Source organism: Chlamydotis macqueenii, chromosome 12 (genome assembly GCF_036417535.1).
Source record: "Chlamydotis macqueenii isolate bChlMac1 chromosome 12, bChlMac1.mat, whole genome shotgun sequence".
Taxonomy (NCBI): domain Eukaryota; kingdom Metazoa; phylum Chordata; class Aves; order Otidiformes; family Otididae; genus Chlamydotis; species Chlamydotis macqueenii.
The window spans coordinates 22,080,106-22,087,569 of NC_141567.1; positions in this window are offsets into that span (position 1 = coordinate 22,080,106).

The following is a 7,464-nucleotide window of genomic DNA, read 5'->3' on the forward strand; positions in this document are numbered from 1 at the left end:
AGTATCTCCCCACATGGGCACTGTAGGATAATCCCAGTTTGATTCGCAAGAAAACAGCTGGAAAGTCAGAGAAGTCCTTCAGACAACGGAAAATGTTCCTTGCAGTCAGGTTGCCTTCTGCATTCCCGTTCCCTCCCTCCTGGCTGCTGGGTGGGGAATACTGTTGTTCCCGTCAGTCCAACAACAGTTTTCTTTATTGTTGGAACCAGATTTCATCTAACAAAAAGAAGGACAACATACAGAAAACATGTCCTTTTTCTTCTTGACAGGGCAGAAGGTGGTGGGAAGGGGTTATTTGGATAGGTATGGTAGATACTTTACTGAGAAACAAGTTTCCTAGAGACAGCTATTCCTCTCTGAAGGTTTCTCCCTGTACGTTGTCCTATATACCATTCAGTGCTGAATGATCCGTGGTTTATTTCAGTGAGAATTGTATGTTGGAAATTAGCTTGCTCAGGAGATGCTTCAAGTGAGGAGGAAGTTTAGCTGTGGTGCTACAGAATGGTGAAAGAATCGTTGACTTTGTTCATGTAAATAGAAATGAGTGTAGCCTACTGGAAAGAACTGAAATACTTATTTCTCTGTTAGCTCTGGAACTGCAAATCTTTGACTTCTGGAGTAACCATAGGATAACTGGTTAAGTACATTGGCATTCCAGATTGCATAGTTGTTGAAATGATGCCCAGCAACAAAACTGTATTAGACCTGAAGTGACTGTGACCATGCATTCAAACAATTTCTTGGTAGTGTCCTGTAAAAACTGATGTTCCACGACTTACGTGAGAAATGGGAAGAGCTGTTAAACACTGAATTTGGCACAGATGTTTCCTGTTGTAACAGATCAGTAAAATTTCACTATTCAGTGGGCCTTTGACACCCACCCTCCATCTGTGGCATTCATTTTTAGCATGGTGGAATGGGCCAAAAGAGCAAGCGTATAATTAAAAATAAACCCTACCAGGGTGTTTTCTCTAGCTCTGCTTTCTTTTTTTCTAACTGTGTTCCTTCATTTGTACGTGAAAACGTTTTATGGGGGGCAACATGGATAAGATAATCATAGAATCATAGAATCACAAGGCAGTTCTCCTTCTGGGAGTCACACATTGCAGCCAAGTACCCTGCAAACGAGCCCTTGAGCATATGCTACGTACATAAGTGCTAATTGAGAAAGGCTGATGATGTCAGCCTCGTAACCATAATATTCTTTCCCAAATGGCCAGTTTGCGCTTGTGGCTTTTCAGTAGCTCTGGTTCAGCAAAGTGCTTGAGAAGTGCCTCTGCTTTGAAGAGGAAGCTGAGCAAAGAGCTGAGAGCACGCTGCGCCAAGTGACTGGCTGAACGCTGAGGGAGTAACAAGGTCAACAACCAAGAGAGTCGCTGCAGACCCGCTCAGATAAAATGGTGGTAAAGCTCATCTTTCAGAAACTGGGCGGGGAGATAAAAGAGGAGAAGGAAGCAAGCGTAACAGTGGTCCTGCCCATAACATGCATTGCAAACACATGCACAATTTACTGTGCAAACCAACTTCTCCGGTTTCTTTCGTGTGTATTTATTCAGGGTTGAATGTCAGCGTTCATTTCCCACTCATGTACATACGTGTGTTTGGTATACGACATTAAAGACCTGGGATTTGGGGATTACTTTTTATTTTTGTTCTGTTTTCTTCTATACTTCACTGTGAGTTTGCATCGGAAAAGGAAAATCTGTTTGCAGAAGTCCATAATGCCTTCTGAGACAGAGCAATGAGACCCAGTACAAGATTAAAGGATGAGGTACCAAGACCTATAAAAGTTATTTGAGAGCTCAGAAACTTTCTTTAAAGTAGGAGAGGTACTTAAAAAGCTTGGCCTCCATAGTTATTGAAAAGAATCACGATCAAGTACCAAGCTAAGAAGTAGATTTCTGATGGTACGACAGCACGTTTTTGCAGTGAGGGGAATACCAGGACCCTGTTTTCTCCTGGGGGAACAATCTTCCTACCCCCAAGTCCCTCTGCTTCAGCTCAAGCACTACGGCTCCATAGAGGAGTCAGTCTAGGCTGTCACAGTGGTTTCTCTCATCCTGAGCAACTCAGCCATCTTCCTGAGACAGACCAGGATGTGGTCACAAAGCGTATCCCTAGCGCAAGCTGCAGTTCACTGATCCTCCCATTCTTCCAAGTGTTACAGGGTGTAAATACAATTTGTTTTCTGTTCTTGAAGGCTGAGAGTTGCTTAAAAGCTCTACGCCATGATTTCATTGGAAAATTACCATTTCATTTTGATTTTGGAGTTTTTGTTTTTCTACTAAAGTGTCATTTAGATGTTCATTTTCCAAACACTAGGAATGCATCCCTGGGTGTGACTGTGGCCATATCGCTGCAGCTGAGGCTGGAGAAAGGATAAGGTTGGAGACAGTTATTTTTCTAAAATCTCCTAACAGTTTCCAGCTGTTTAATCTTTGCTTTTGTTCTGTTTCCAATACTCTATGCTGCTGAGAATCGATTCTCTTTCTTTCGACACTTTTATCTATTGGCAATTCCCTCCCTTATTCCTTATTTCCTGCTTGGCACTGGTGGGCCGTGGCTCGAGCTCACCTGTCCATGAGGTTTTCCAGCAATCCGTGTACGTCTCGCACTGCCTGTGGTAGTGTTTACTGTTACAAGGAGTTCCCTTAGAAAAATGAAGTACCACATCCCGTGCAGCATCAGGCAAAGCTGGTAAAGAAAATACCCTCAAAGCAGGCGTGTTTGATGCCGCATAGTGTCTACAGATTAGAAAGCGATAACGTGAGGAAAAGTTTTGGTTTCTCAAGCTGTTTTTTTCTGAACGGTTCTGTTGTCTGTTAAAAAATGTCTTTAAACAATTCCACAACGTTCAGCTTAAAAACATAAGCAGTTACATTAGGAACGAGGTGTTTGGATCCAGTTCCTTTCTGTGGCCCTAATTTCCTGTTAGCTCATTCACCCAACTTCCCGCTGGCCCAGACGTCCGCTTTGCTAACGGGTGGTTAATAGTATTTATTCTTCTGGAGCGCGGTGGGGCTGATGAGTCCTCTGTAGATGACATCATATTTTCTGCAGCCAAGGTGGTATGTAAGTGCAAGTAATAGTTCTGTCTCTAATTGACTATTTCAATCTAACAGATGGGAGCAAAGCTTAAGAAAAATGTTGATTTTTTTTTTTTTTTTTGCCTTGCATATTTCTGCTCTTTTTATATCTCGGAACTCACTTTGAAATGAATGCCTGTTCAAACGAACATAAATGGTAACAGAATGCATTCTTCCCCACGCAGTGACGTGTTCCCACATCAAAACCTTTCCCTTCAGCTGTGTTGGTTTTGGACCGCACACGATGCCAGGGCGGACCGTCAGCGCGGGGAGGCTGCAGCCGGCTTTGCTCCTTTGCGGTGGGGCACTGCTTGCTCCCACCACCCCCCACCTCTACTGGGAGATGCGCCTTTCGCGGGGCAGATGGCTTCTTCCTAACGACAATAGTACCTCCAGAAAGCTGTTGACTCTCTTTTACCATCTTGTGGGCTGATCAGCTTTCTCTGGGTTTTAGGTAAATACTGCTTGTTGTCAGGGAAGGCTGAGCTGTGCCGTGGCTCCGTTCAGTGACGCACACCGAGGAGGACCGTGTCCCCATCACCTGCTGCAGCAGATAACTTCAGGCTTTTTTGCTGTTACAGCCAACAGCAAACTCAGATTTCTGTGCGCACAGACTCCCTGCTTCTGCTCCAATTCCTGCGTTTGCTTGAGTTCATGCCTCTGCCCTGGCCTTGACTGCAGCTTCAATCTGTGCTTCTTTTTCTAGGGCCTCTGACTGGGCAGCCTGGTAGTTGTCTTTCCCAAGCCTTCAGAGGTGACGTGTTACTTTAAATAACTTGAGGGGGCAAAGCACAGGTGAATTTTCCAGCTGACTAACAGGTTGATGGTGGTCGGAGAATAGGTATAAAACATTTTCAAAACTTTGGCAAAGCGCTGGATAAATGCTTGACACTGTATATTTGCTGGGTCAAATTCTGCACTCTATCCAGTTAAACCATATTACTCCAAGGTACTATTTCTAAATTATCCCTGAATTACAGATATATGTTTCTTGTAATGAACTCTGGGAAGCCTTATTGTAAAAAGCGGAATAAGAATGCAAAATATAAGAAGGACATGGACCAGTTGGAGAAGATTCAGAGGAGGCCACGAAGACGATGAGAGGGCTGGAGCACCTCTCCTGTGAGGCCAGGCTGAGGGAGCTGGGGCTGTTCAGCCTGGAGAAGAGGAGGCTCCGGGGAGAACCTATAGCAGCCTTCCAGTGCTTAAAGGGGGCTACAGGAAAGATGGGGAGAGACTCTTCAGCAGGGCCTGGTGTGACAGGATGAGGGGCAATGGTTTTAAAATAGAGGGAGGCAGATTCAGATCAGATATTAGGAAAAACATTTTTACACTGAGGGTGGTGGAGCAGTGTCCCAGGTTACCCAGAGAGGCGGTGGATGCCCCATCCCTGGAAACATTCCAGGCCAGGTTGGCCAGGGCTCTGAGCAACCTGATCTGGTTGGAGATGTCCCTGCTCCTGGCAGGGGGATGGGACTGGATGACCTTTAAAGGTCCCTTCCTACCTAAATCATTATATGATTCCAAAATATGGTGTGGGTTTTTTGTCTTACTGGTGCATTATACAAATGCATAATTCAGTCTAATTACAATAATTTCATTTTGATACAGAAGGTCTAATGAAGTTGCACCTTTGCTCAGTACCACGAATCTTACTTCTGAAACATGTTTAAAATGTAATTTGTAAGTAAAAATGGAGGGTTTTTTTTTTCTCTATAGAACTACAGGACCATTTTAATCTGCTTAATTTTTTTAGAAAGAGAGATTATTGTGTTTCTGACAAGGACGGGCCATATTGATTCTTTAAAAATTGTGTCTTCTGGTCTGTTTGTTCCAGATTAGTGAAATTACCATGTGAAATTCTACACAAGTTATTACACTTTAAATACATTTGTTAATGCAAAAGTGATAAAACTGAATTCCATTTGCTCTGAAATGACAGTCTCCAAACGGCAGCAAACAAATTCCTCAAAATGCTACCTCTATTTTTGCCTGTCCATTCCGTATGGTATTTGTCAAGAGATAAGTTAACACAAAAATTCAAATGAGTCATTTACTCAAAGTTTAAGTAAATACTCTGAGTATTGAGCAGAACATTTAATGTCACATTTTCCCACTCCTTTTTGCTGCTGAAGTAAGACATTCAAGTCAAGAAATCAGGATGCCATTATGTTTTTACAGATCATATATCAATGTAAATTTTGAGATGGGTGCAGAATTTTTCCATAATACTTTTTAGTGAAAAAAAGAAAAGTCTGTATAAAAGCTATTAGAAGTGTCCCAGTGAGGTAGTGATAATTTTTGTTATGAATTAATGTCTTAGAAAATTTCAAAGTAGCAAAAATCCTGAACTTTTACAGAAATACTGCCACTTTTCGAACAGTTCTTAACTATTTGGACTAGCATAACCCCAGATCTGACTTTGAAAGGTACTGAATACTCCTAATTTTAATTGACTTCCAATTTTTTCCTTGGAAAATAACAAATTTCAAAATACGTGAAGGTTTGGATATGTGCATTACATTTTAGAGTTCAGAGCAGAGGCTGTCTGGCTGTATTGCTGGCAGATGAGCACAGCTGTACTTCTTGGAGAGCTCTTGGTATATACGGAGCATCTCGTGCATCGCCACTCCTCAGGAGGAATTTTGACAGCCTAAGGAAGGCGGGTTTGGACACACGGTATTTTGCTTGCATTTGCTTACATTTTGAGCCATTACGTGCTTATCAAATGAATACAACAGAATATGACTGTAGATAATAGCTTGAAAATAAAGATGTAGACAATATTTCCTCACTCGTTCATTGCATGTGATTTGCTAAGTCAGAGCCGTGTAAGCAATTTCATGTTAAACACTTGGCTTCGTAGTGATGATCGCTGCTGGTAACGAATTACATGGCCCAGTTACTACAGGCGTCACAATAGCTGACATTGTTAGTGTTGGCAGTTTCCTACTGTACCAAATAAGGAAAAACCAGCTGTAAAATGTCTGTGTAGACCGTCACTTCTGAATGAAAATGCTTCCCTACAAGGCTGCTTGGTTTCCCTGCTGCTCATGAGCAGGAGCAGTGCTCTCCTGTTAAGGAAGTTGGGTTTGGATTTTGCCTGGGAAAACTGGGCACATTGAGACTAGTGGGTGCAGAGAAGGAAACCTCTTGAAAGCCTGACTTTTGAAGAGTTGACCTTGTACCACAAGGAATGACTCCAATACGTGGCTGGAGAATTGTGCCGGAATGCCGTACAGCCGGGTGCAGCAATGCCTTGGTGCGTACTGCTCTGGGATAGGCCCTGGGATGCGACTCGCAGCACAGCTGGTCCCCAACTTTCCGAGTTGGTCAGGAGTGTGGAGCTCTGGCCACCTCCTTTCCCAGCAACAAGCAAAATGCCATGATGATCCTTTTCTGGAACAGATGGATTTATGATTCCCACTCGGCATGGTGGCGTTGGGTTGACGGTTGGACTTGATGATCTTAGACTCTTTTCCAACTGTAATGATTCTGTAATTCTATGATTCTATGAGGAGAATAGCTTTCAGTCCCAGAAGAAAGTGACTAAAATTCCTTAAAAATTTGAGCTGCCGAAGGAGGAACTACTACAATATATATAAGCCATGAACATATGAGAAGTGCATGAGCTGCAGTGGTTAGCATGATGCCTCCTGGGAAATAGATTTTGTTTTTCCATTTCTTTCAAGATTTGTTGTCCTGGTTTGAGTGACAGAAACTCAGATCTATAGAACATGGAACAATTCAAAAGCGAGTATGTTCTTTCCCCTGGGCAGCCACTCTGGTCTCCTGAAGAAATACAGATCCTCCCCCTTGGGTGATTACAAATAAGACAGCCTTTTATAAATGCCCCCAAATAATATTTTTATTGCACAAGTATTGGAATTTTTATGATGAGCTTTCTCGATTCCTGTGGTATGACAACTTTAAGTATAGGCAACATAAACATCATGTCTTTTTACTTCAACTGCTAACTTGAAACCAAAAAAGCATCCTTTGGCTGCAGTTCTTGGACTTTGTTCAGTCAACCTTTGAAGAAACAAAGTGTGTTTTTTGTATAAATCAGGACCAGACTTAAACATACGGGGCAATTTGCATGCTGCATTTGAAGCTAAGATTGGACATAACAAAGGATATTACAAGGAACTATGGCGCAGTTTAAAAAAATCAGTACAAAGCGAAAGTTTATTGCCAGTACTGTTCTTGCAGATCAAAGCTATGCTAATGTGGGCTAGGGTTACTTTAATATTTTGCAGCCTCTCATCCCCTCGCTGCGTGTTTTAAGCATGCAGATCACTCACTCACTTTTATAATAAAATAACTTGAAAAAGCCTTGTGCTTTCTATTGGCCTCCTGAGGTAGAAAGTCACCGAGA